The sequence below is a fragment of the Selaginella moellendorffii genome, unplaced genomic scaffold (genome assembly GCF_000143415.4).
Source record: "Selaginella moellendorffii unplaced genomic scaffold, v1.0 SELMOscaffold_1, whole genome shotgun sequence".
Classification (NCBI taxonomy): Eukaryota; Viridiplantae; Streptophyta; class Lycopodiopsida; order Selaginellales; family Selaginellaceae; genus Selaginella; species Selaginella moellendorffii.
In genome coordinates, this window is record NW_003314262.1 from 1,235,987 (window position 1) to 1,262,132 (window position 26,146).

Genomic DNA, 26,146 nt, shown 5'->3' on the forward strand with positions numbered 1-26,146 from the left:
CCTTTGCATTTGGTACTTCTTCACCCACCGAGGTCGCTCTTATGAAGATAGATAACAATTAAGTGATATATCAACGAAGCAAAAGAGGACTTCATCCACCTCTATGCTAAGTCCCATTACTCTTTCAATGGCAACAAGTTTCATTTTGTCATAATTAAACTCTTATTACACAAGTTCCAATAAACCAGACAGAATGCCCTAAACCAGATACCAGGCAAAATAGACTCAGCTTAATTCGCATTGCAAGGTTTCCTTTGTTCCTTTGGCACTAAGTGCTTCGTAGCGTCAGCACTCTCCACTCTCAATAGGGAACTAAAACAACTGGTACACCCGCCACATTCGCCCACATTGCCCAAAGACATACCATCTTGTTTCACTCGACCCTCTCCAAGTGAAATTACACTCTTTGATGAAAACCACCTAATATAGTTTCAGCTGCCTTGAGTGACTTGCATATTCACTAGCGTTTGCTTAGTTATTACCCCCACAAGCCACTAATCCTAGTTATTCAAAAAACTCGGACAACCAGATATCTGCATCTCTCACAGAGACAAGTTCTATCCAAACATGAGGTGGTTTCACTCCACCAAGCCTTTCAGTTATGCTTGCATTTCAATGCTTCCACAATCTAATAACTTTAGTCCCATATCTGAGCATTGTGGAGCTCATACACTAAAGGTTATCTGGTTCACCCAGAGCCTTTACGAGCCTACCAATAACCAAGAATTTCCAAAACCACATTACAAGTTTTCAAGCTCTTCAAACTCTCTCTATCGGTAAACTAGTTCTCCAGAGTTTCAGTTAGGTTCTCTAGTTAGCCAGGAAGAAAAACTCTTCCTACGGATTAGCATTCATTTAGCTTACAACAACTTGTAGCCAGCAAGGAATCTGGATCTTCCAACATGTTTTGAGTTGACGTCCCATCTCGCAGTTCATCTGTTTGAAAATAAACTAAGGAAAATTAAAACAGTCAACTAGTCTCTCTGGTACCAAATTGGTACCACGTAACGGGCGACTTTAGGTTTAACACATTTTAGGGTTTGGCGGCTATGGCGGCTGAAGCGGTGAGGGAGCTGAAGAAGTCGCTCAACGACGACGAGGGTTTCTTTGATAGGCACGAAGAGATGACTAATCTGCTCACACATATTGAGGAAGGCTTCAACCGCATCGCTGTAGTGATAGGCCCCAACAATTCAAGCAAGTCCGCTCTACTCAAGCAGCTCAGGAAGATGTGGGATGCCAGCCCTCTGCTGAAAGCCCAGTTGCCGCTCTTCTACATGGACATGAGGGCTGCGGACTTCAGTTCCCCAGAGCTGGCTGCTGCATAGATTGCAAGACAGATGCGAACTTGGGCTTCTTGGCTCAAAGATGTGGCAGCGGCCCTTCTGAAGACGATCGGAGGTGTCAGTGTCGATCTGAAGAAGCTGACGTTCAAGGGCGTAAACCTTGATTCATTGAGCTTTCTAGAGTTGTTAAAAGCGGAGCCAGTGAAGGAGTTGGGCTCTATCATGAGTTGGTTTATGAGCCTGGCGGCTGAAAACCAGCATAGGAGGCCAATTTTTGTCATCGATGAAGCTGATAGGCTAAAGTGGTGGTCCGACCAGGATGTAGGTACCCTTTTAGGATGTTTCACAGCCATGACTAAGCAGGACCAGACTGGGGTGGTGATTATGTCCACCTCCGACGACTTTTTTTGGCAGTGGTGCCAGAGTCACATAGATGTTGAGCAGTGGAAGCCAGTTGGTGTGGGGCACTTTGGTAAAAAGAACGCCAAGGCATTCCTATCAAGCCTCGTCTCCAAGCGCATAGCAGCAGGTGCCACCGCTCCCGACTCGTGGTCGGAATAGAGGGTGTATGAGATCTTCTCAAAGCCACGATGGTGGCTCAGCTGCCCAAGATTCTCCTGGGACTGGAGGATGGTCACGGCTGGGAAGAAGGTGATGAAGCTCATTGTGGTGCATGGTGCAATTGGGCTGTCGAAGATTTGCCGCCATATCTTCAAGTCGGACATCCCGGAGTGCCAACTGCAGATCAAAGCGATGCTCTCCTTCAATGTGATACATGTTCGTTACATGCCGATGGGACTGGTTTATGATGATCTTCGAGACTTTGACACTAACACGGGGCCTGCCATGAACTGTGATTTCGTCATGGCAAGGTCGCCTACCCACCATGTGGCTATTAAAATGTTCTGTGATGGTGCGTTTGACAAACCGGAGGAATAGGAACTGACCATTATCCTTAATATTAATTAATATAGAAATGTCAAAGACAAACTTTTGCAACATATGATAAGCTTCGTTTCCATCCTGCAAGGATCCCCATGAATGTACATCCACAGCAGCAGCGCATGCCTTTCTGTCACAGCCTTGAGTTCCTTCTTAAAAGAATGCTTCGACTTGAAGAAGACGGGGCCCTATGCTAAGGGGGGCATTTTGATCCGGACTTGCGTGACCAGCGCTTCCAGCAGTCGTCTTCTGTCACCAAAGCTGAGCCTACCGAAACAAGCACCAGACCTGCTTTCTGATCTTCTCGAGCTGCACTCGTCGCCATCGCTGTTCTCCGCCATCAAACCCACGAGTGTGCTGTCTGGACTGATTGGCAAACGCTGCTTCTGCTCGGTGATGAACGATTCCGCTTCCAGTAAGAGAACGTTGCAGTTGTTGCTCCTGGCGGCTCCAAATCTCCCAGGATAGCAGTAGTCGTCCCTGTCCCTTCCGTGGAGGAAAAACGCTAGAGATTCGTCAGGAAGGCCGAAGATCTCAAACACCGGAGCCCAGAGCAACCCGCAATCCATTCCTCGAGGGGTGGTATGATTCGGCAGCCCCCCACCGAAAGAAATCCCCAAGTGACATAGACTAAGTTCCCCAGCTCCGGATTCTAATGCACCCAAATACCCACCAGATTCCTGACCCCGTTGATGAATCTGAACAGCGCCTCCTGCGACTGCAGCCCATTCCTCCAAGTGCTCAAGTCGATGTATTCCTCCGCTTCTTCTTCTCTAACCAGCCTTTGGCACTGCGGGAACCAGAGCTTATCAGAGCTGCAGACATCTCGAAGCTTGCAAGAAGTGGCGCTGAGGTTGCAGAGATCTCTGTGACAGACGCGGCTGGATAATGCTAATCCGTAGGAAGAGTTTTTCTTCCTGGCTAACTAGAGAACCTAACTGAAACTCTGGAGAACTAGTTTACCGATAGAGAGAGTTTGAAGAGCTTGAAAACTTGTAATGTGGTTTTGGAAATTCTTGGTTATTGGTAGGCTCGTAAAGGCTCTGGGTTGTCAGGAATCCCCCAATTCTTGCCACATTCCTGACACTCGCCGGATTCCTGACCTGCAGACCACATTCCTCACTCTCGAGACACTTCCCTATTCCTGACTCTCAAGACACTTTCCTCTTCCTGACTCTCGAGACACTTCCCGATTCCTAAGTCTCGAGCCACATTCCTGATGATGATGTGGTGCCTCCTCGACCTCAGCTATATTTAGGCCGTCCTCGATCCAAGAGTGGTGGAGCTTCATCAACCTATAGTATATATAGGTTAGCCTTGTTCCATTTCTCCACAATCTGAATCAACGTCAGTCTAAGGCCTCTTCTTTGTTTCCACTAGTTTTTCTCTTTGTCTTTTTGCATTTTCCAATCTTGATCTTGTCAGGGGTCTTGACAGTTTGATTCAGATTGTGTTTTTTCATTTTTTGATTTAGCTCGTTTTGATTGTTTGATTACCTTTGCCTTTTTTTCCCCCTTTTTCCTTTCTTCTTGCCAATGGAGTCTCCAAGCCATCCTGATTTCTTTGCTGAAGTCCTTGCAAAAATCCAGTCTGAGAATACCGAGCTGAAGGCGACCCTTCTTTGCATGCAGCAGGAGCTTGCTTCACTTTAGGCTCAAGGATTCAGCAAAGTTCCTGAACCGAAGGTGAGCTTCCCGGCGAAATTTTCAGGCAAGCGTTCGGAGCTTCGCGGATTCCTGAACCAGATGGAGTTGATCTTCGCACTTCAACATCGGCGGTACCCTACTCCCGAGTCTCAAATCGGTGCGATTGGGACGTTGCTCGAAGGTGCAGCTTTGTCATGGTTTTCTACTCTTCTGGAGAAGAGCCTGAAAGGGGTCGTGGTTCCAGAGCTGATGGATCTTCAATTGTTCAAAGAGAAGCTCGAAGTTTGTTTTGGCGAGACAGATCGGGTTCGGGCTGCTACCACAAAGATGAGACGTCTCTCTCAGGGGTCTCGTCCTGCCTCGATCTACGCTGCAGAGTTCCAACTCCTTGCTTTGGACACTCAGTGGGATGAGCGGGCCTTGATTGACCAATTTAGTTTCGGCCTCAACAGCGGTGTCAAGGATTTATTGCTCACCATGGAGGATCCCAAGGACTTGTCGGATGCCATCAACAAAGCTGTTTGATGTGACAATCGTCTCTTTGAACGTCGTCAGGAAAGTCGCCGCGCCGCTGTTTTTCCGTCCCAGACTCAGGAATCCCAGCTTGAGTCTTCAGGGCATACTCCTGAACCTACTGCTCTAGTTCCGATGAATATTTCTGGTACTCCCCGACTCATTAGAGGGAAGTTGAGTCCTGCTGAGAAGCAACGTCGAATATCTCATAATCTTTGCCTCTATTGTGCTGATCCTAATCACAATGCAGCTGTATGTCCCAAGAAGCCTCCTCGACTGCTCGAGTTCACTCTGCCTCAAAGTCCACCTCTATTGCAGTCGGGAAACGACCCTGTCCAAACAGAGTAGGAGCTGTTTGTTTGGACTCCCCGAATAAAAATCACTTTTCTTCTTTATCAAGCTCCTCACCACCTTTCATCAAAGCCACCACCAATTCCCGCAACTTCTGCGTCCCATGTCTCCTTTTTTTCACCGGACAATCAGGACTCAAGGCTCTGGCATTACTGGACTCGGGTGCAACTTCCTGCTTCATGGACACGAACTTTGCTACCCGACATTACGTTCCTCTTTCTCCTACCATACGGGATTTTAGGGTTGAAGGCATCGGCGGGCATTTTGTGTCTCCATCTTCTAGACTTAGGGAAACGTTGCCCGTTCGAGTACACATCGGGTCCACCGTCACCGATATCACCTTCAACATCATCAACAACAAGTCCTCCTCTGTGGTGCTCGGTCTTCCTTGGTTCCAACTACATCAGCCTCAGATCTGTTGGAAGGAATTACAGCTCATCTCTCCCACGGCTTCCCCTGCTGTTCATCGAGTCCGAATCAGAAAAAGTTCCCTAATCTCAAATCGGGGTTCTGTTCCTGACTCTATAAAGTTTTCACCCTCTTCTTTTTCCTCTCTTCCATCTTACACTGGACCGTATCCTCGTCTCATCATTCCATTTAGTCGTACGCCTCCTCCTATCTCCACAATCACTATGAAAGAACTCCTTCATGAAGAACCTCTTTTTCTTTTTGCTTTGCATGTTTCTCCTGTCAGTCTTTCTGAGAAGTATCATGATTTTGGGGATGTGTTTGACAAGAAAAAAAGCTAGTGTACTACCTGTTCATCGGCCTTATGATTGTCCCATTGATTTACAGGAAGGAGCGTCACCTCCGTGGGGGCCTATCTACGGGTTATCCCCGTCTGAGCTTAAGGCCCTCAAAGAGTACGTGGGTGAGAACCTTGCCTCGGGCTACATTCAGCATTCGCAGTCCCCGGCTGGAGCGCCTGTCTTCTTTGTCAAGAAGAAGGATGGGAGCTTGCGGCTAGTCATCGACTACCGAGGTTTGAACAAGGTGACTGTTCGGAACTGTTATCCGCTGCCCCTGATCTCGAACCTGTTGGAACGCCTCGGCGGTGCCCACTTCTTCACCAAGATCGACCTCCGTGGAGCATACAACCTGATCCGGATCCGGCCTGGTGATGAATGGAAGACTGCATTCCGAACCCGCTATGGCCACTTCGAGTACATTGTCATGCCATTTGGCTTGACAAATGCTCCAGCAGTTTTCCAACACATGGCGAACGACGTCTTTCGGGAGTTTCTTGATCAGATGGTGATTGTCTATCTCGATGACATCCTCATCTACTCAAAAACTCAGGAGGAGCATGACGAACATGTTCGCAAGGTGCTAGCGAAGTTGCAAGAACACGGCCTATACGCGAAGCTTGAGAAATGTTCCTTTGATCGGCAGTCTGTGGAGTTCCTTGGGTACATTGTCACTCCTGAGGGTATCACGATGGATCCTGCCAAAGTCAAGACTATTCTCGACTGGGAGCCTCCACAATCAATGTCGGACGTTCAGGTTTTCCTTGGCTTCGCCAACTTCTACTGCAAATTCATTGATCACTACTCTGACATTGTCCTTCCTCTCACACATCTCACTCGCAAGGATGTTCCCTTCTCTTGGTCTGCTGCTGCCCAGCAGGCCTTCGACACACTCAAGGCGGCCTTCAGTTCTGCTCCTGTCTTGATCCATGCTGATTCCTCACAACCTTTCTTCATTGAGGCTGACGCCTCCGACTTTGCCATTGGTGTTGTGCTGTCTCAACTCGGAGCGGATCACGATCTTCATCCGGTCGCTTTCCATTCTCAGAAATTCCAGCCTGCGGAGATCAATTACGAAATCCACAACAAGGAGCTCCTTGCCATCGTGGATTCCTTTGGAGAGTGGCGCCGTTTCTTGGAGGGGGCGAGCCATCAAACAACAGTCTGGACGGATCACAAAAATCTCGAGTACTTTGCCACTTCCCGAGTTTTAAGCCGTCGTCAAGCAAGGTGGGCACAATTCCTGAGTCGGTTTGACTTTGTTATCAAGTACAGACCTGGAAAGTTTCAAGGCCTTCCTGATGCTCTTTCAAGGCGCTCGTATCTCAGTCTCAGGCCTGGTAATCCTACCTTTGATCAACAGGATCAAGTTATCCTCGGTCCTGATCGGCTTCAAGTTATGGCAATTTCCTTGGCCCCTTAGGACTCCTCCTTGATGGATGCAATCAGAAACGATCTTCAATCCGATGATCTCGCTAGCAACATTTTCCCCCATCTTCAGGCTGGACACCCAGTGACTCCCGACTGCCGGTGATTTGACGAGTTCGAGTTCTTAGATGGCTTATTGTACCGTGGGGAGCAGCTTTACGTTCCTGAAGGTGATGCTCGAAGGTTGGTCCTGATGGCGTGCCACGATAGCCCGACTGCTGGTCACTTCGGCATTGCGAAAACCTATGAGCTAGTTGCACGGGACTTTTGGTGGCCTCACATGGACGACTACATCAAAGCTTTTGTTACCTCTTGTGACACTTGTGCCCGGAATAAGGTACCTCGCCACCTTCCTTCAGGTTTGCTTCGTTCCCTTCCAGTCCCTTCAGGTCCTTGGGAATCCATCTCCATGGATTTCTTGAGTGATCTTCTGAGTTCTGGAGGCTTCAACAGCATTTTAGGTCATGGTGGATCGCTTCACAAAGATGGCGCACTTCTTGCCATGTACCAAGGAGTTTTCGGGCGAGGACATGGCAAAACTGGTATTCAGGGAAATTTTCCGACTTCATGGGATTCCTACAGATGTGGTTTCGGATCGGGGGCCTCAGTTCATCTCTCATTTCTGGCAATAGTTTTTGCAACTACTTGGAGTGAAGGCCAACCTCTCTTCGGCATATCATCCTCAAACTGATGGGCAGTCTGAGCGAACGATTCAGACGTTGGAACAATTCTTGAGGTGCTTCATCAACTATCATCAGGATAACTAGTTCGATATCCTTCCCCTTGCTGAGTTCTCCTATAACAACTCTGTTCACTCCTCTCTTCGAGTTTCCCCCTTCTTTGCAAACTCTGGCCAAAATCCCCGATTCAATCTCTCACTTCCTTCTCCATCTGAATCCTCTCGTTCAAATCCCCGTTATAAGGCATTTATCTCCAACATCCAAGAAATCCACAACTCCATCTCCTTCCACCTCCATCGTGCTCAGGAATTTCATAAAACATTTGCCAATGTCCATCGTCAGGATTGTCCCCCTTACAATATCGGGGATAAAGTCTGGCTCCTCAGGCAAAATATCTCCACCACCAGGCCCTGTCCAAAACTTGATTTCAAATGCCTTGGTCCTTTCCTTATCACTGCCATCATTAATCCTGTCACTTATCACCTTGCACTTCCCTCCTCATATCAAATTCACCCCGTTTTTCACTCCTCTCTCCTTGAGCCTTATATTCCCAGTCCTATTCCAAATCAGGTCATTCCTCCGCCTCCACCAGTGCAGCTCGAGGATGGGTCTGAGTACGAGGTTCAGGACATCCTTGATTCCAAGATTTCACGGTCTAAACTCTACTATCTGGTGGACTGGAAGGGTTACAGACCTGAGGAACGCACTTGGGAACCTGCAGACAACCTGCTTCATTCTCCTGACCTTGTTCAGGACTTCCACCGCCACTATCCTTCTCGTCCCAGTCCTCATTCTTTTTCTCCATTTCCCATCCCTCGCCACTCATCTACTCCTCCTCTTCGTTCTCGTTCACATCCTCGTTCCACTTGTTCTTGAGGAGGGGGTGCTGTCAGGAATCCCCCAATTCTTGCTACATTCCTGACTCTCGCCGGATTCCTGACCTGCAGACCACATTCCTGACTTCGAGACACTTCCCTATTCCTGACTCTCGAGACACTTTCCTATTCCTGACTCTCGAGACACTTTCCGATTCCTGAGTCTCGAGCCACATTCCTGATGATGATGTGGCGCCTCCTCGACCTCAGCTATATTTAGGCCGTCCTCGATCCAAGAGCGGTGGAGCTTCATCAACCTATAGTATATATAGGTTAGCCTTGTTCCATTTCTCCACAATCTGAATCAACGCCAATCTAAGGCTTCTTCTTTGTTTCCACTAGCTTTTCTCTTTGTCTTTTTGCATTTTCCAATCTTGATCTTGTCAGGGGTCTTGACATGGGTGAACCAGATGATAACCTTTAGTGTATGAGCTCCACAGATCTCATACACCCTCTTCTCCGACCACGAGTCGGGAGCTGTGGCACTTGCTGCTATGCGCTTGGCGACGAGGATTGACAGGAATGCCTTGGCGTTCTTTTCACCAAGGTGCCCCACACCAACTGGCTTCCACTGCTCAACGTCTATGTGACTCTGGAACCACTGCCGAAAAAAGTCGTCGCAGGTGGACATAATCACAACCCCAGTCCGGTCCTGCTTGATCATGGCTGTGAAACATCCCAGGAGGGTGCCTACATCCTGGTCGGACCACCACTTCAGCCTGTCAGCTTCATCGATGACAAAAATTGGCCTCCTATGCTGGTTTTCAACCGCCAGGCTCATAAACTAACTCATGACAGAGCCCAAGTCCTTCACTAGCTCCGCTTTTAACAGCTCTAGAAAGCTCGATGCATCAAGGTTTACGCCCTTGAACGTCAGCTTCTTCAAATCGACACTGACACCTCCGATCGTCTTCAGAAAGGCTGCTGCCACATCTTTGAGCCAAGAAGCCCAAGCTCGCATCTGTCTTGCAATCTGTGCAGCAGCCAGCTCCGGAGAACTGAAGTCCGCAGCCCTCATGTCCATGTAGAAGAGTGGCAACTGGGCTTTCAGCAGAGGGTTGGCATCCCACATCTTCCTGAGCTGCTTGAGCAGAGCGGACTTGCCTGAATTGTTGGCGCCTATCACTACAGCGATGCGGTTGAAGCCTTCCTCAATATGTGTGAGCAGATCAGTTATCTCTTCGTGCCTATCAAAGAAACCCTCATCGTTGTTGAGCGACTTCTTCAGCTCCCTCACCGCTTTAGCCGCCATAGCCGCCAAACCCTAAAATGTATTAAACCTAAAATCGCCCGTTACGTGGTACCAATTTGGTACCGGAGAGACTAATTGACTGTTTTAATTTTCTTTAGTTTATTTTCAAATAGATGAACTGTGAGATGGGACGTCAACTCAAAACATGTTGGAAGATCCAGATTCCCTGCTGGCTACAAGTTGTTGTATGCCAAACGAATGCTAATCCGTAGGAAGAGTTTTTCTTCCTGGCTAACTAGAGAACCTAACTGAAACTCTGGAGAACTAGTTTACCAATAAAGAGAGTTTGAAGAGCTTGAAAACCTGTAATGTGGTTTTGGAAATTCTTGGTTATTGGTAGGCTCGTAAAGGCTCTGGGTGAACCAGATGATAACCTTTAGTGTATGAGCTCCACAGATCTCATACACCCTCTTCTCCGACCACGAGTCGGGAGCTGTGGCACATGCTGCTATGCGCTTGGCGACGAGGCTTGAAAGGAATGCCTTGGCGTTCTTTTCACCAAGGTGCCCCACACCAACTGGCTTCCACTGCTCAATGTCTGTGTGACTCTGGAACCACTGCCCAAAAAAGTCGTTGCAGGTGGACATAATCACAAACCCAGTCCGGTCCTGCTTGGTCATGGCTGTCAAACATCCCAGGAGGGTGCCTACATCCTGCTCGGACCACTGCTTCAGCCTGTCAGCTTCATCGATGACAAAAATTGGCCTCCTATGCTGGTTTTCAGCCGCCAGGCTCATAAACCAACTCATGACAGAGCCCAAGTCCTTCACTGGCTCCGCTTTTAACAGCTCTAGAAAGCTCGATGCATCAAGGTTTACGCCCTTGAATGTCAGCTTCTTCAGATCGACACTGACACCTCCGATCGTCTTCAGAAGGGCCGCTGCCACATCTTTGAGCCAAGAAGCCCAAGCTCGCATCTGTCCTGCAATCTGTGCAGTAGCCAGCTCCGGGGAACTGAAGTCCACAGCCCTCATGTCCATGTAGAAGAGCGGCAACTGGGCTTTCAGCGGAGGGTTGGCATCCCACATCTTCCTGAGCTGCTTGAGCAGAGCAAACTTGCCTGAATTGTTGGGGCCTATCACTACAGCGATGCGGTTGAAGCCTTCCTCAATATGTGTGAGCAGATCAGTCATCTCTTCGTGCCCATCAAAGAAGAAATGACTGATCGTCGTCGTTGAGCGACTTCTTCGTCATCATCATTGAGCGACTTCTTCAGCTCCCTCACCGCTTCAGCCACCATAGCCGCCAAACCCTAAAATGTGTTAAACCTAAAGTCGCCCGTTACGTGGTTCCAATTTGGTATCAGAGAGACTAGTTGACTGTTTTAATTTTCTTTAGTTTATTTTCAAACAGATGAACTGCGAGATGGGACGTCAACTCAAAACATGTTGGAAGATCCAGATTCCTTGCTGGCTACAAGTTGTTGTAAGCTAAATGAATGCTAATCCATAGGAAGAGTTTTTCTTCCTGGCTAACTAGAGAACCTAACTGAAACTCTGGAGAACTAATTTACCGATAGAGAAAGTTTGAAGAGCTTGAAAACCTGTAATGTGGTTTTGGAAATTCTTGGTTATTGGTAGGCTTGTAAAGGCTCTGGGTGAACCAGATAACCTTTAGTGTATGAGCTCCATAGATCTCATACACCCTCTGCTCCGACCACGAGTCAGGAGCTGTGGCACTTGCTGCTATGCGCTTGGCAACGAGGCTTGACAGGAATGCCTTGGCGTTTTTTTCACCAAGGTCCCCCACACCAACTGGCTGCCACTGCTCAACGTCTGCGTGACTCTGGAACCACTGCCAAAAAAAGTCGTCGCAGGTGGACATAATCACAACCCCAGTCCAGTCTTGCTTGGTCATGGCTGGGAAACATCCCAGGAGGGTGCCTACATCCTGGTCGGACCACCGCTTCAGCCTGTCAGCTTCATCGATGACAAAAATTGGCCTCCTATGCTGGTTTTCAGCCGCTAGGCTCATAAACCAACTCATGACAGAGCCCAAGTCCTTCACTGGCTCCGCTTTTAACAGCTCTAGAAAGCTCGATGCATCAAGGTTTACGCCCTTGAACGTCAGCTTCTTCAGATTGACATTGACACCTCCGATCGTCTTCAGAAGGGCCGCTGCCACATCTTTGAGCCAAGAAGCCCAAGCTCGCATCTGTCTTGCAATCTGTGCAGCAGCCAGCTCCGGGGAACTGAAGTCCGCAGCCCTCATGTCCATGTAGAAGAGCGGCAACTGGGCTTTCAGCAGAGGGTTGGCATCCCACATCTTCCTGAGCTGCTTGAGCAGAGCAGACTTGCCTGAATTGTTGGGGCCTATCACTACAGCGATGCAGTTGAAGCTTTCCTCAATATGTGTGAGCAGATCAGTCATCTCTTCGTGCCTATCAAAGAAGAAATGACTGATCGTCGTCGTTGAGCGACTTCTTCGTCATCATCATTGAGCGACTTCTTCAGCTCCCTCACCGCTTCAGCCACCATAGCCGCCAAACCCTAAAATGTGTTAAACCTAAAGTCTCCCGTTACGTTGTTCCAATTTGGTATCAGAGAGACTAGTTGACTGTTTTAATTTTCTTTAGTTTATTTTCAAACAGATGAGCTGTGAAATGGGACATCAACTCAAAACATGTTGGAAGATCCAGATTCCTTGCTGGCTACAAGTTGTTGTAAGCTAAACAAATGCTAATCTGTAGGAAGAGTTTTTCTTCCTGGCTAACTAGAGAACCTAACTGAAACTCTGGAGAACTAATTTACCGATAGAGAGAGTTTGAAGAGCTTGAAAACCTGTAATGTGGGTTTGGAAATTCTTGGTTATTGGTAGGCTTGTAAAGGCTCTGGGTTAACCAGATAACCTTTAGTGTATGAGCTCCATAGATCTCATACACCCTCTGCTCCGACCACGAGTCGGGAGCTGTGGCACTTGCTGCTATGCGCTTGGCAACGAGGCTTGACAGGAATGCCTTGGCGTTCTTTTCACCAAGGTGCCCCACACCAACTGGCTGCCACTGCTCAACGTCTGCGTGACTCTGGAACCACTGCCAAAAAAAGTCGTCGCAGGTGGACATAATCACAACCCCAGTCCAGTCTTGCTTGGTCATGGCTGGGAAACATCCCAGGAGGGTGCCTACATCCTGGTCGGACCACCGCTTCAGCCTGTCAGCTTCATCGATGACAAAAATTGGCCTCCTATGCTGGTTTTCAGCCTCCAGGCTCATAAACTAACTCATGACAAAGCCCAAGTCCTTCACTGGCTCCGCTTTTAACAGCTCTAGAAAGCTCGATGCATCAAGGTTTACGCCCTTGAATGTCAGCTTCTTGAGATCTACACTGACACCTTCGATCGTCTTCAGAAGGGCCGCTGCCACATCTTTGAGCCAAGAAGCCCAAGCTCGCATCTGTCTTGCAATCTGTGCAGCAGCCAGCTCCGGGGAACTGAAGTCCGCAGCCCTCATGTCCATGTAGAAGAGCGGCAACTGGGCTTTCAGCAGAGGGTTGGCATCCCACATCTTCCTGAGCTGCTTGAGCAGAGCAAACTTGCCTGGCCTATCACTACAGCGATGCGGTTGAAGCCTTCCTCAATATGTGTGAGCAGATCAGTCATCTCTTCGTGCCTATCAAAGAAGAAATGACTGATCGTCGTCGTTGAGCGACTTCTTCGTCATCATCATTGAGCGACTTCTTCAGCTCCCTCACCGCTTCAGCCACCATAGCCGCCAAACCCTAAAATGTGTTAAACCTAAAGTCGCCCGTTACGTGGTTCCAATTTGGTATCAGAGAGACTAGTTGACTGTTTTAATTTTCTTTAGTTTATTTTCAAACAGATGAGCTGTGAAATGGGACATCAACTCAAAACATGTTGGAAGATCCAGATTCCTTGCTGGCTACAAGTTGTTGTAAGCTAAATGAATGCTAATCTGTAGGAAGAGTTTTTCTTCCTGGCTAACTAGAGAACCTAACTGAAACTCTGGAGAACTAATTTACCGATAGAGAGAGTTTGAAGAGCTTGAAAACCTGTAATGTGGTTTTGGAAATTCTTGGTTATTGGTAGGCTCGTAAAGGCTCTAGGTGAACCAGATAACCTTTAGTGTATGAGCTCCACAGATCTCATACACCCTCTGCTCCGAACACGAGTCGGGAGCTGTGGCACTTGCTGCTATGCGCTTGGCGACGAGGCTTGACAGGAATGCCTTGGCGTTCTTTTCACCAAGGTGCCCCACACCAACTGGCTGCCACTGCTCAACGTCTGTGTGACTCTGGAACCACTGCCAAAAAAAGTCGTCGCAGGTGGACATAATCACAACCCCAGTCCAGTCTTGCTTGGTCATGGCTGGGAAACATCCCAGGAGGGTGCCTACATCCTGGTCGGACCACCGCTTCAGCCTGTCAGCTTCATCGATGACAAAAATTGGCCTCCTATGCTGGTTTTCAGCCGCTAGGCTCATAAACCAACTCATGACAGAGCCCAAGTCCTTCACTGGCTCCGCTTTTAACAGCTCTAGAAAGCTCGATGCATCAAGGTTTACGCCCTTGAACGTCAGCTTCTTCAGATTGACACTGACACCTCCGATCGTCTTCAGAAGGGCCGCTGCCACATCTTTGAGCCAAGAAGCCCAAGCTCGCATCTGTCTTGCAATCTGTGCAGCAGCCAGCTCCGGGGAACTGAAGTCCGCAGCCCTCATGTCCATGTAGAAGAGCGGCAACTGGGCTTTCAGCAGAGGGTTGGCATCCCACATCTTCCTGAGCTGCTTGAGCAGAGCAGACTTGCCTGAATTGTTGGGGCCTATCACTACAGCGATGCGGTTGAAGCCTTCCTCAATATGTGTGAGCAGATCAGTCATCTCTTCGTGCCTATCAAAGAAGAAATGACTGATCGTCGTCGTTGAGCGACTTCTTCGTCATCATCATTGAGCGACTTCTTCAGCTCCCTCACCGCTTCAGCCACCATAGCCGCCAAACCCTAAAATGTGTTAAACCTAAAGTCTCCCGTTACGTGGTTCCAATTTGGTATCAGAGAGACTAGTTGACTGTTTTAATTTTCTTTAGTTTATTTTCAAACAGATGAGCTGTGAAATGGGACATCAACTCAAAACATGTTGGAAGATCCAGATTCCTTGCTGGCTACAAGTTGTTGTAAGCTAAATGAATGCTAATCCATAGGAAGAGTTTTTCTTCCTGGCTAACTAGAGAACCTAACTGAAACTCTGGAGAACTAATTTACCGATAGAGAGAGTTTGAAGAGCTTGAAAACCTGTAATGTGGTTTTGGAAATTCTTGGTTATTGGTAGGCTTGTAAAGGCTCAGGGTGAACCAGATAACCTTTAGTGTATGAGCTCCATAGATCTCATACACCCTCTGCTCCGACCACGAGTCAGGAGCTGTGGCACTTGCTGCTATGCGCTTGGCAACAAGGCTTGACAGGAATGCCTTGGCGTTCTTTTCACCAAGGTGCCCCACACCAACTGGCTGCCACTGCTCAACGTCTGCGTGACTCTGGAACCACTGCCAAAAAAAGTCGTCGCAGGTGGACATAATCACAACCCCAGTCCAGTCTTGCTTGGTCATGGCTGGGAAACATCCCAGGAGGGTGCCTACATCCTGGTCGGACCACCGCTTCAGCCTGTCAGCTTCATCGATGATAAAAATTGGCCTCCTATGCTGGTTTTCAGCCTCCAGGCTCATAAACTAACTCATGACAGAGCCCAAGTCCTTCACTGGCTCCGCTTTTAACAGCTCTAGAAAGCTCAATGCATCAAGGTTTACGCCCTTGAACGTCAGCTTCTTCAGATTGACACTGACACCTCCGATTGTCTTCAGAAGGGCCGCTGCCACATCTTTGAGCCAAGAAGCCCAAGCTCGCATCTGTCTTGCAATCTGTGCAGCAGCCAGCTCCGGGGAACTGAAGTCCGCAGCCCTCATGTCCATGTAGAAGAGCGGCAACTGGGCTTTCAGCAGAGGGTTGGCATCCCACATCTTCCTGAGCTGCTTGAGCAGAGCAGACTTGCCTGAATTGTTGGGGCCTATCACTACAGCGATGCAGTTGAAGCCTTCCTCAATATGTGTGAGCAGATCAGTCATCTCTTCGTGCCTATCAAAGAAGAAATGACTGATCGTCGTCGTTGAGCGACTTCTTCGTCATCATCATTGAGCGACTTCTTCAGCTCCCTCACCGCTTCAGCCACCATAGCCGCCAAACCCTAAAATGTGTTAAACCTAAAGTCGCCCGTTACGTGGTTCCAATTTGGTATCAGAGAGACTAGTTGACTGTTTTAATTTTCTTTAGTTTATTTTCAAACAGATGAACTGCGAGATGGGACGTCAACTCAAAACATGTTGGAAGATCCAGATTCCTTGCTGGCTACAAGTTGTTGTAAGCTAAACAAATGCTAATCTGTAGGAAGAGTTTTTCTTCCTGGCTAACTAGAGAATCTAACTGAAACTCTGGAGAACTAATTTACCGATAGAGAGAGTTTGAAGAGCTTGAAAACCTGTAATGTGGGTTTGGAAATTCTTGGTTATTGGTAGGCTCGTAAAGGCTCTGGGTGAACCAAATAACCTTTAGTGTATGAGCTCCACAGATCTCATACACCCTCTGCTCCGAACACGAGTCGGGAGCTGTGGCACTTGCTGCTATGCGCTTGGCGACGAGGCTTGACAGGAATGCCTTGGCGTTCTTTTCACCAAGGTGCCCCACACCAACTGGCTGCCACTGCTCAACGTCTGTGTGACTCTGGAACCACTGCCAAAAAAAGTCGTCGCAGGTGGACATAATCACAACCCCAGTCCAATCTTGCTTGGTCATGGCTGGGAAACATCCCAGGAGGGTGCCTACATCCTGGTCGGACCACCGCTTCAGCCTGTCAACTTCATCGATGACAAAAATTGGCCTCCTATGCTGGTTTTCAGCCGCTAGGCTCATAAACCAACTCATGACAGAGCCCAAGTCCTTCACTGGCTCCGCTTTTAACAGCTCTAGAAAGCTCGATGCATCAAGGTTTACGCCCTTGAACGTCAGCTTCTTCAGATTGACACTGACACCTCCGATCGTCTTCAGAAGGGCCGCTGCCACATCTTTGAGCCAAGAAGCCCAAGCTCGCATCTGTCTTGCAATCTGTGCAGCAGCCAGCTCCGGGGAACTGAAGTCCGCAGCCCTCATGTCCATGTAGAAGAGCGGCAACTGGGCTTTCAGCAGAGGGTTGGCATCCCACATCTTCCTGAGCTGCTTGAGCAGAGCAGACTTGCCTGAATTGTTGGGGCCTATCACTACAGCGATGCGGTTGAAGCCTTCCTCAATATGTGTAAGCAGATCAGTCATCTCTTTGTGCCTATCAAAGAAGAAATGACTGATCGTCGTCGTTGAGCGACTTCTTCGTCATCATCATTGAGTGACTTCTTCAGCTCCCTCACCACTTCAGCCACCATAGCCGCCAAACCCTAAAATGTGTTAAACCTAAAGTCGCCCGTTACGTGGTTCCAATTTGGTATCAGAGAGACTAGTTGACTGTTTTAATTTTCTTTAGTTTATTTTCAAACAGATGAACTGCGAGATGGGACGTCAACTCAAAACATGTTGGAAGATCCAGATTCCTTGCTGGCTACAAGTTGTTGTAAGCTAAATGAATGCTAATCCATAGGAAGAGTTTTTCTTCCTGGCTAACTAGAGAACCTAACTGAAACTCTGGAGAACTAATTTACCGATAGAGAGAGTTTGAAGAGCTTGAAAACCTGTAATGTGGTTTTGGAAATTCTTGGTTATTGGTAGGCTTGTAAAGGCTCTGGGTGAACCAAATAACCTTTAGTGTATGAGCTCCATAGATCTCATACACCCTCTGCTCCGACCACGAGTCAGGAGCTGTGGCACTTGCTGCTATGCGCTTGGCAACAAGGCTTGACAGGAATGCCTTGGCGTTCTTTTCACCAAGGTGCCCCACACCAACTGGCTGCCACTGCTCAACGTCTGCGTGACTCTGGAACCACTGCCAAAAAAAGTCGTCGCAGGTGGACATAATCACAACCCCAGTCCAGTCTTGCTTGGTCATGGCTGGGAAACATCCCAGGAGGGTGCCTACATCCTGGTCGGACCACCGCTTCAGCCTGTCAGCTTCATCGATGACAAAAATTGGCCTCCTATGCTGGTTTTCAGCCTCCAGGCTCATAAACTAACTCATGACAAAGCCCAAGTCCTTCACTGGCTCCGCTTTTAACAGCTCTAGAAAGCTCGATGCATCAAGGTTTACGCCCTTGAACGTCAGCTTCTTCAGATTGACACTGACACCTCCGATCGTCTTCAGAAGGGCCGCTGCCACATCTTTGAGCCAAGAAGCCCAAGCTCGCATCTGTCTTGCAATCTGTGCAGCAGCCAGCTCCGGGGAACTGAAGTCCGCAGCCCTCATGTCCATGTAGAAGAGCGGCAACTGGGCTTTCAGCAGAGGGTTGGCATCCCACATCTTCCTGAGCTGCTTGAGCAGAGCAGACTTGCCTGAATTGTTGGGGCCTATCACTACAGCGATGCGGTTGAAGCTTTCCTCAATATGTGTGAGCAGATCAGTCATCTCTTCGTGCCTATCAATGAAACCGTCGTCGTCGTTGAGCAACTTCTTCAGCTCCCTCACCACTTCAGCCACCATAGCCGCCAAAACCTAAAATGTGTTAAACCTAAAGTCGCCCGTTACGTGGTTCCAATTTGGTATCAGAGAGACTAGTTGACTGTTTTAATTTTCTTTAGTTTATTTTCAAACAGATGAACTGCGAGATGGGACGTCAACTCAAAACATGTTGAAAGATCCAGATTCCTTGCTGGCTACAAGTTGTTGTAAGCTAAACAAATGCTAATCTGTAGGAAGAGTTTTTCTTCCTGGCTAACTAGAGAACCTGACTGAAACTCTGGAGAACTAATTTACCGATAGAGAGAGTTTGAAGAGCTTGAAAACCTGTAATGTGGGTTTGGAAATTCTTGGTTATTGGTAGGCTCGTAAAGGCTCTAGGTGAACCAGATAACTTTTAGTGTATGAGCTCCACAGATCTCATACACCCTCTGCTCCGACCACGAGTCGGGAGCTGTGGCACTTGCTGCTATGCGCTTGGCGACGAGGCTTGACAGGAATGCCTTGGCGTTCTTTTCACCAAGGTGCCCCACACCAACTGGCTTCCACTGCTCAACATCTGTGTGACTCTGGAACCACTGCCAAAAAAAGTCGTCGCAGGTGGACATAATCACAACCCCAGTCCAGTCCTGCTTGGTGATGGCTATGAAACATCCCAGGAGGGTGCCTACATCCTGGTCGGACCACCGCTTCAGCCTGTCAGCTTCATCGATGACAAAAATTGGCCTCCTATGCTGGTTTTCAGCCTCCAGGCTCATAAACCAACTCATGACAAAGCCCAAGTCCTTCACTGGCTCCGCTTTTAACAGCTCTAGAAAGCTCGATGCATCAAGGTTTACGCCCTTGAACGTTAGCTTCTTCAGATTGACACTGACACCTCCGATCGTCTTCAAAAGGGCCGCTGCCACATCTTTGAGCCAAGAAGCCCAAGCTTGCATCTGTCTTGCAATCTGTGCAGCAGCCAGCTCCGGGGAACTGAAGTCCGCAGCCCTCATGTCCATGTAGAAGAGCGGCAACTGGGCTTTCAGTAGAGGGTTGGCATCCCACATCTTCCTAAGCTGCTTGAGCAGAGCAGACTTGCCTGAATTGTTGGGGCCTATCACTACAGCGATGCGGTTGAAGCCTTCCTCAATATGTGTGAGCAGATCAGTCATCTCTTCGTGCCTATCAAAGAAGAAATGACTGATCGTCGTCGTTGAGCGACTTCTTCGTCATCATCATTGAGCGACTTCTTCAGCTCCCTCACCGCTTCAGCCACCATAGCCGCCAAACCCTAAAATGTGTTAAACCTAAAGTCGCCCGTTACGTGGTTCCAATTTGGTATCAGAGAGACTAGTTGACTGTTTTAATTTTCTTTAGTTTATTTTCAAACAGATGAACTGCGAGATGGGACGTCAACTCAAAACATGTTGGAAGATCCAGATTCCTTGCTGGCTACAAGTTGTTGTAAGCTAAATGAATGCTAATCCATAGGAAGAGTTTTTCTTCCTGGCTAACTAGAGAACCTAACTGAAACTCTGGAGAACTAATTTACCGATAGAGAGAGTTTGAAGAGCTTGAAAACCTGTAATGTGGTTTTGGAAATTCTTGGTTATTGGTAGGCTTGTAAAGGCTCTGGGTGAACCAGATAACCTTTAGTGTATGAGCTCCATAGATCTCATACACCCTCTGCTCCGACCACGAGTCAGGAGCTGTGGCACTTGCTGCTATGCGCTTGGCGACGAGGCTTGACAGGAATGCCTTGGCGTTCTTTTCACCAAGGTGCCCCACACCAACTGGCTGCCACTGCTCAACGTCTGCGTTACTCTGGAACCACTGCCAAAAATAGTCGTCGCAGGTGGACATAATCACAACCCCAGTCCAGTCTTGCTTGGTCATGGCTGGGAAACATCCTAGAAGGGTGCCTACATCCTGGTCGGACCACCGCTTCAGCCTGTCAGCTTCATCGATGACAAAAATTGGCCTCCTATGCTGGTTTTCAGCCGCTAGGCTCATAAACCAACTCATGACAGAGCCCAAGTCCTTCACTGGCTCCGCTTTTAACAGCTCTAGAAAGCTCGATGCATCAAGGTTTACGCCCTTGAACGTCAGCTTCTTCAGATTGACACTGACACCTCCGATCGTCTTCAGAAGGGCCGCTGCCACATCTTTGAGCCAAGAAGCCCAAGCTCGCATCTGTCTTGCAATCTGTGCAGCAGCCAGCTCCGGGGAACTGAAGTCCGCAGCCCTCATGTCCATGTAGAAGAGCGGCAACTGGGCTTTCAGCAGAGGGTTGGCATCCCACATCTTCCTAAGCTGCTTGAGCAGAGCAGACTTGCCTGAATTGTTGGGGCCTATCACTACAGCGATGCGGTTGAAGCCTTCCTCAATATGTGTAAGCAGATCAGTCATCTCTTCGTGCCTATCAAAGAAGAAATGACTGATCGTCGTCGTTGAGCGACTTCTTCGTCATCATCATTGAGCGACTTCTTCAGCTCCCTCACCGCTTCAGCCACCATAGCCGCCAAACCCTAAAATGTGTTAAACCTAAAGTCGCCCGTTACGTGGTTCCAATTTGGTATCAGAGAGACTAGTTGACTGTTTTAATTTTCTTTAGTTTATTTTCAAACAGATGAGCTGTGAAATGGGACATCAACTCAAAACATGTTGGAAGATCCAGATTCCTTGCTGGCTACAAGTTGTTGTAAGATAAACAAATGCTAATCTGTAGGAAGAGTTCTTCTTCCTGGCTAACTAGAGAACCTAACTGAAACTCTGGAGAACTAATTTACCGATAGAGAGAGTTTGAAGAGCTTGAAAACCTGTAATGTGGGTTTGGAAATTCTTGGTTATTGGTAGGCTCGTAAAGGCTCTGGGTGAACCAAATAACCTTTAGTGTATGAGCTCCACAGATCTCATACACCCTCTGCTCCGAACACGAGTCGGGAGCTGTGGCACTTGCTGCTATGCGCTTGGCGACGAGGCTTGACAGGAATGCCTTGGCGTTCTTTTCACCAAGGTGCCCCATACCAACTGGCTGCCACTGCTCAACGTCTGTGTGACTCTGGAACCACTGCCAAAAAAAGTCGTCGCAGGTGGACATAATCACAACCCCAGTCCAATCTTGCTTGGTCATGGCTGGGAAACATCCCAGGAGGGTGCCTACATCCTGGTCGGACCACCGCTTCAGCCTGTCAGCTTCATCGATGACAATAATTGGCCTCCTATGCTGGTTTTCAGCCGCTAGGCTCATAAACCAACTCATGACAGAGCCCAAGTCCTTCACTGGCTCCGCTTTTAACAGCTCTAGAAAGCTCGATGCATCAAGGTTTACGCCCTTGAACGTCAGCTTCTTGAGATCGACACTGACACCTCCGATCGTCTTCAGAAGGGCCGCTGCCACATCTTTGAGCCAAGAAGCCCAAGCTCGCATCTGTCTTGCAATCTGTGCAGCAGCCAGCTCCGGGGAACTGAAGTCCGCAGCCCTCATGTCCATGTAGAAGAGCGGCAACTGGGCTTTCAGCAGAGGGTTGGCATCCCACATCTTCCTGAGCTGCTTGAGCAGAGCAGACTTGCCTGAATTGTTGGGGCCTATCACTACAGCGATGCGGTTGAAGCTTTCCTCAATATGTGTGAGCAGATCAGTCATCTCTTCGTGCCTATCAAAGAAGAAATGACTGATCGTCGTCGTTGAGCGACTTCTTCATCATCATCATTGAGCGACTTCTTCAGCTCCCTCACCGCTTCAGCCACCATAGCCGCCAAACCCTAAAATGTGTTAAACCTAAAGTCGCCCGTTACGTGGTTCCAATTTGGTATCAGAGAGACTAGTTGACTTTTTTTATTTTTTTTAGTTTATTTTCAAACAGATGAGCTGTGAAATGGGACATCAACTCAAAACATGTTGGAAGATCCAGATTCCTTGCTGGCTACAAGTTGTTGTAAGCTAAACAAATGCTAATCTGTAGGAAGAGTTTTTCTTCCTGGCTAACTAGAGAACCTGACCGAAACTCTGGAGAACTAATTTACCGATAGAGAGAGTTTGAAGAGCTTGAAAACCTGTAATGTGGGTTTGGAAATTCTTGGTTATTGGTAGGCTCGTAAAGGCTCTAGGTGAACCAGATAACCTTTAGTGTATGAGCTCCACAGATCTCATACACCCTCTGCTCCGAACACGAGTCGGGAGCTGTGGCACTTGCTGCTATGCGCTTGGCGACGAGGCTTGACAGGAATGCCTTGGCGTTCTTTTCACCAAGGTGCCCCACACCAACTGGCTGCCACTGCTCAACGTCTGCGTTACTCTGGAACCACTGCCAAAAAAAGTCGTCGCAGGTGGACATAATCACAACCCCAGTCCAGTCTTGCTTGGTCATGGCTGGGAAACATCCCAGGAGGGTGCCTACATCCTGGTCGGACCACCGCTTCAGCCTGTCAACTTCATCGATGACAAAAATTGGCCTCCTATGCTGGTTTTCAGCCGCTAGGCTCATAAACCAACTCATGACAGAGCCCAAGTCCTTCACTGGCTCCGCTTTTAACAGCTCTAGAAAGCTCGATGCATCAAGGTTTACGCCCTTGAACGTCAGCTTCTTCAGATTGACACTGACACCTCCGATCGTCTTCAGAAGGGCCGCTGCCACATCTTTGAGCCAAGAAGCCCAAGCTCGCATCTGTCTTGCAATCTGTGCAGCAGCCAGCTCCGGGGAACTGAAGTCCGCAGCCCTCATGTCCATGTAGAAGAGCGGCAACTGGGCTTTCAGCAGAGGGTTGGCATCCCACATCTTCCTGAGCTGCTTGAGCAGAGCAGACTTGCCTGAATTGTTGGGGCCTATCACTACAGCGATGCGGTTGAAGCCTTCCTCAATATGTGTAAGCAGATCAGTCATCTCTTTGTGCCTATCAAAGAAGAAATGACTGATCGTCGTCGTTGAGCGACTTCTTCGTCATCATCATTGAGCGACTTCTTCAGCTCCCTCACCGCTTCAGCCACCATAGCCGCCAAACCCTAAAATGTGTTAAACCTAAAGTCGCCCGTTACGTGGTTCCAATTTGGTATCAGAGAGACTAGTTGACTGTTTTAATTTTCTTTAGTTTATTTTCAAACAGATGAGCTGTGAAATGGGACATCAACTCAAAACATGTTGGAAGATCCAGATTCCTTGCTGGCTACAAGTTGTTGTAAGATAAACAAATGCTAATCTGTAGGAAGAGTTCTTCTTCCTGGCTAACTAGAGAATCTAACTGAAACTCTGGAGAACTAATTTACCGATAGAGAGAGTTTGAAGAGCTTGAAAACCTGTAATGTGGGTTTGGAAATTCTTGGTTATTGGTAGGCTCGTAAAGGCTCTAGGTGAACCAGATAACCTTTAGTGTATGAGCTCCACAGATCTCATACACCCTCTGCTCTGAACACGAGTCGGGAGCTGTGGCACTTGCTGCTATGCGCTTGGCGACGAGGCTTGACAGGAATGCCTTGGCGTTCTTTTCACCAAGGTGCCCCACACCAACTGGCTGCCACTGCTCAACGTCTGTGTGACTCTGGAACCACTGCCAAAAAAAGTCGTTGCAGGTGGACATAATCACAACCCCAGTCCAGTCTTGCTTGGTCATGGCTGGGAAACATCCCAGGAGGGTGCCTACATCCTGGTCGGACCACCGCTTCAGCCTGTCAGCTTCATCGATGACAAAAATTGGCCTCCTATGCTGGTTTTCAGCCGCTAGGCTCATAAACTAACTCATGACAGAGCCCAAGTCCTTCACTGGCTCCGCTTTTAACAGCTCTAGAAAGCTCGATGCATCAAGGTTTACGCCCTTGAACGTCAGCTTCTTCAAATCGACACTGACACCTCCGATCGTCTTCAGAAGGGCCGCTGCCACATCTTTGAGCCAAGAAGCCCAAGCTCGCATCTGTCTTGCAATCTGTGCAGCAGCCAGCTCCGGAGAACTGAAGTCCGCAGCCCTCATGTCCATGTAGAAGAGTGGCAACTGGGCTTTCAGCAGAGGGTTGGCATCCCACATCTTCCTGAGCTGCTTGAGCAGAGCAGACTTGCCTGAATTGTTGGGGCCTATCACTACAGCGATGCGGTTGAAGCCTTCCTCAATATGTGTGAGCAGATCAGTCATCTCTTCGTGCCTATCAATGAAACCGTCGTCGTCGTTGAGCAACTTCTTCAGCTCCCTCACCGCTTCAGCCACCATAGCCGCCAAACCCTAAAATGTGTTAAACCTAAAGTCGCCCGTTACGTGGTTCCAATTTGGTATCAGAGAGACTAGTTGACTGTTTTAATTTTCTTTAGTTTATTTTCAAACAGATGAACTGCGAGATGGGACGTCAACTCAAAACATGTTGGAAGATCCAGATTCCTTGCTGGCTACAAGTTGTTGTAAGCTAAATGAATGCTAATCCTTAGGAAGAGTTTTTCTTCCTGGCTAACTAGAGAACCTAACTGAAACTCTGGAGAACTAATTTACCGATAGAGAGAGTTTGAAGAGCTTGAAAACCTGTAATGTGGTTTTGGAAATTCTTGGTTATTGGTAGGCTTGTAAAGGCTCTGGGTGAACCAGATAACCTTTAGTGTATGAGCTCCATAGATCTCATACACCCTCTGCTCCGACCACGAGTCGGGAGCTGTGGCACTTGCTGCTATGCGCTTGGCGACGAGGCTTGACAGGAATGCCTTGGCGTTCTTTTCACCAAGGTGCCCCACACCAACTGGCTGCCACTGCTCAACGTCTGCGTTACTCTGGAACCACTGCCAAAAAAAGTCGTCGCAGGTGGACATAATCACAACCCCAGTCCAGTCTTGCTTGGTCATGGCTGGGAAACATCCCAGGAGGGTGCCTACATCCTGGTCGGACCACCGCTTCAGCCTGTCAACTTCATCGATGACAAAAATTGGCCTCCTATGCTGGTTTTCAGCCGCTAGGCTCATAAACCAACTCATGACAGAGCCCAAGTCCTTCACTGGCTCCGCTTTTAACAGCTCTAGAAAGCTCGATGCATCAAGGTTTACGCCCTTGAACGTCAGCTTCTTCAGATTGACACTGACACCTCCAATCGTCTTCAAAAGGGCCGCTGCCACATCTTTGAGCCAAGAAGCCCAAGCTCGCATCTGTCTTGCAATCTGTGCAGCAGCCAGCTCCGGGGAACTGAAGTCCGCAGCCCTCATGTCCATGTAGAAGAGCGGCAACTGGGCTTTCAGCAGAGGGTTGGCATCCCACATCTTCCTAAGCTGCTTGAGCAGAGCAGACTTGCCTGAATTGTTGGGGCCTATCACTACAGCGATGCGGTTGAAGCCTTCCTCAATATGTGTAAGCAGATCAGTCATCTCTTTGTGCCTATCAAAGAAGAAATGACTGATCGTCGTCGTTGAGCGACTTCTTCGTCATCATCATTGAGCGACTTCTTCAGCTCCCTCACCGCTTCAGCCACCATAGCCGCCAAACCCTAAAATGTGTTAAACCTAAAGTCGCCCGTTACGTGGTTCCAATTTGGTATCAGAGAGACTAGTTGACTGTTTTAATTTTCTTTAGTTTATTTTCAAACAGATGAGCTGTGAAATGGGACATCAACTCAAAACATGTTGGAAGATCCAGATTCCTTGCTGGCTACAAGTTGTTGTAAGCTAAACAAATGCTAATCTGTAGGAAGAGTTTTTCTTCCTGGCTAACTAGAGAACCTGACTGAAACTCTGGATAACTAATTTACCGATAGAGAGAGTTTGAAGAGCTTGAAAACCTGTAATGTGGGTTTGGAAATTCTTGGTTATTGGTAGGCTCGTAAAGGCTCTAGGTGAACCAAATAACCTTTAGTGTATGAGCTCCACAGATCTCATACACCCTCTGCTCCGAC

The 26,146-nt window shown here is 48.4% G+C and overlaps 1 pseudogene; it reads right to left on the minus strand.

Annotated features, from left to right (window-relative positions):
• Positions 1–2,416: 2,416 nt before the first annotated feature.
• On the minus strand, positions 2,417–9,248 carry LOC112347502 (annotated as a pseudogene).
• Positions 9,249–26,146: the final 16,898 nt, after the last annotated feature.